This window comes from Lygodium microphyllum, chromosome 3 (genome assembly GCF_053477565.2).
Source record: "Lygodium microphyllum isolate KBCC chromosome 3, Lygodium_microphyllum_v1.1.10, whole genome shotgun sequence".
Lineage (NCBI taxonomy): Eukaryota > Viridiplantae > Streptophyta > Polypodiopsida > Schizaeales > Lygodiaceae > Lygodium > Lygodium microphyllum.
The window spans coordinates 1,988,997-1,992,655 of NC_141137.1; the positions used below are offsets into that span (position 1 = coordinate 1,988,997).

General features: G+C 40.9%; 1 pseudogene; it reads left to right on the top strand.

Moving 5' to 3' along the window:
• The first annotated feature begins 702 nt into the window (after nucleotides 1-702).
• Nucleotides 703-1,881, top strand: LOC148038005 (tubulin alpha chain pseudogene; annotated as a pseudogene).
• Nucleotides 1,882-3,659: the final 1,778 nt, after the last annotated feature.

Genomic DNA, 3,659 nt, shown 5'->3' on the forward strand with positions numbered 1-3,659 from the left:
GCACATTGCATTACAACACTTGTTGAAGTGATGGCCGAGAATGCAATGCATACAGGGAAAGGTGCAAAAAACACAGCAAGGCTGATGCAAAGCACAGTGAATAGCATTTTGAATAGAATCTAAAGAAAATACCATGTCCAAAAATTCATGGAGAAACAAAAGATGAAGTAAAAGTGAATGCTGCTACAAATTAAGGCAACAAGCTACTCAAGGAAGGATGAAGAAGGCTAAATACAGTGCAACCCCTGCACAAGGTTTGTTGTATATCGATAGTGAGGATGCCGAGGATTGAAAATTGGAAGAATGTATGAGGCCAATGTGTATGAAGGTGATAAAATGATCAGCAAAGGGTGAAGAAGGTTGAATAGAATGCCACCCCTGCACAAGGTTGTACTACAAGTGACTGTTGCAGTTGATCTCAAAGCTACTGCTATTTTGGAAGTGCTACAATTTGAGCAGCCATGGGAGCCTGAGTTGCATTCGAATGGGAAAAGACAAGATGATCTAACAAGGTTGCAATCTAGGAGTTCTAGCCCATCTAAGAAGTTGCTTCATTGGATACTTCCTTTAGATTATCTTCTTCTCCTCCTCTTCCGTCATCTTTGTAACATCAGAAGAGAGCTCCGTTAAGGCGTCTTTGGACACACCTTCTCAAATACTTTTCCCTATTCCTTCTTTAGCTTCCTTCCTTATTCTTTGACCATGAGAGATTTCATCTCCATCCACATTGGCCAGGCCGACATCTAGGTCAAAAATGCCTGCTGGGAGCTCTATTGTCTAGAGCATGGCATCCAACCTGATGGCCAAATGCCAAGTGACAAGATAGTTGGAGATGGTGATGATTCATTTAATACCTTCTTCAGTGAGAGTGGAGTAGGGAAGCATGTTCCTAGAGCAGTGTTTCTAGATCTGGAGCCCACTGCTATCGATGAAGTTTACACTGGCACCTATAGGTAGCTATTCCATCTTGAGAAATTGATCAGTGGTGGTAAGGAAGATGTTGCCAACAACTTTGCATGTGGCCATTACACAATTGGCAAGGAGATTCTGGACCTCTACCTTGGTCGGATCCGCAAGAAGCTAGCAAACAATTACATTGGTCTTCAAGGTTTCTTGGTCTTTAATGGTGTCAGAGGAGGGACATGCTCAAGCTTTGGCTCCCTTTTGTTGGAGCATCTATCAGTGGATTATGGAAAAAGTCTAATCTTGGCTTTACTGTGTATCTATCTCCACAAGTCTCAACCTTTGTTGTTGAGACTTATAATAGTGTGATGTCTACTCATTCTTTACTAGAGCACACAAATGTTGCAGTACTGCTGACAATGAGGCAATTTATGATATTTTCCGACACTCTCTTGACATTGATTGCCCTACCTACACCAATCTCAATAGGCTTGTGTCTCAAGAAATCTCCTCACTCATTGCCTCCCTTCTTTTGATGGTGCTCTGAATGTGGATGTAACGGAGTTCCAAACCAATTTGGTGCCCTACCCGAGGATTAATTTCATGTTGTCCTCATATGCTCTAGAAATATCAACAAAGAAGGCATACCACGAGCAGTTATCTATTGTTGCAGATATCACAAACAGTGCCTTTGAGTCATCCTTTATGATGGTGAAGTGTGACCCATGCCATGGCAAATACATGGCATGGTGTCTCATGTACAAATGTGATATGGTGCCCAAAGATGTGAACGCTATGGTTGCTACCATCAAGACCAAGAGAACTATCCAGTTTGTGGACTGGTGTCCAACTGGTTTCAAGTGCAGCATTAACTATCAGCCTCCAACAATTGTGCCTAGAAGAGACTTGAGGACTGTCGGTATGATCTTCGACTCCACCGCCATCCAGGAAGAGCCACACACCTCGCAGTGGAAATAGCATGTGTCACAGGATGCAAAAGATGACAAATGGATAGCTGCCATTAATGGTTCACAAGATGGAAATCTAATTCAGTGTTTAAGTTTTTTTTTTTAAGAAAAAGTTTTAAAAGCTTAACTTTATCATTTTAAAGCTAAATGCCTTAAGCTAAAAGCATATCAACATGGGAGGGTATAATGAAAACTATTTAAGAGGATGAGTATGAGGGGTTATCCATATACTCCTTGAACTCTCTAAGAAGACCTTATATGGGAGTGGCTAGAGGTTGAGATTGTATCCCTCGCCCTTCTCGATCTTTCCATCAAACATCAAGGGAGAGAGGCTAGAGGTTGAACTTGAATCCCTCACCTCCTTGAAGATCTTACTTCAAAATCAGGAGTGTGGGCTTGAGGTGGAGATTGTATCCCTCGCCTTCTTCAAAGTTTGCCATCGAATTCAGAAGTGAAGGCTTGAGGTCGAGCTTTAAGCCCTCGCTTATATCGATATTTCTGTTGTGAGTCCACTACAACAAAAAGGCCTCATAGGCTCACTTCTAGATGTGATTTTTGAATATAGAGAAAATCTTACGGGCACGTCTATCTGCCCGTCTATTTGCGCGTCTACAACCTCGCGTCTATAATTGCATGTATGAACGAATTTACACGCAAAAATAGATGCGCAATAGATGCACATATACACGCATGAATACAAGCGCATTAAAAACCAAAAAAAAAAATTATTTAATTTCTTATGTGCGTCTATCAACACGTCTACCTGGCAATTAGATGGGCATATAGACACGCCCGTAGACGCACTTTTACAAGCACCCATAGACGCGAACGGAAAACAAAAAATCTCCTTTTTTTTAAAAAGATATTTAATTTCTTTTTTAAATTTGAATTATCTAGCACGTGTATAAGCGCATGTAATCTCATTGTAGACGCACTTATAAACGCGCGTTTTCTGCAATTTAGACGTGCAGATAGACGTGCAAAACAAAATTGGAAAAAAAAAACCAGAGAGCATGTGGTTGCTTTAGATTTTGCATGTGGGAAAAAGACAATGGATCTAAAAGCACGAGAATTGAAAATAAAAGTCCACGTATTCATTATAGATCAAAAGCATTTACATGGGGAGTTTAAATGCTTGCGACCTAAAGCGTGGCCGCAAGCAGTAGGCTCAAAGATGGATAATACAGATACAAGAAAACAAGGCCATAGAGGAGGTATGGTGCTCCTCTACAAATCTAAAGAAGAAACATCTTCACTAGCACCACCATGGCTACTAGCGTCGCTATCCCCCTCCTCACTATGCTCCACATCCAGGTTTGCCTATACACACAAAAGATCAAGGTTGCTTACGTAGACATGGTGGAGAAAAAGTTATAATTAGCTATACTTTTAATAGGAAAGTAAGAAAAACATACCTCCTTTGGCTCTGTCGAATCCTCATAGCCCGGTTGTATTGGTCCTCAATGATGAGACCCTCCTCATAGAAGTTAAGCCATGTGGCTGTGCGGTTATGGCCTCAATGGTAACCTACCTCTCTAGGAGTAGGTATCCTACCAACGATAGTAGTCTGTAAAACAATTATGATATATACAAGCAATTATGAGACACAATGTATTATAATAAATTATATAAAGAATTGAAAGAAATATAAATTTTAAAAAACTAGAAATCAAAATATACTTACAAACTCTGCCTCCCACGACTCTCTGCCACCCGATCTGTAATGCGACGATCCCATGGTTTCCATTTGGATCCGTCGTGCCTCTGCGTGTTGGCGACTCTTCACTT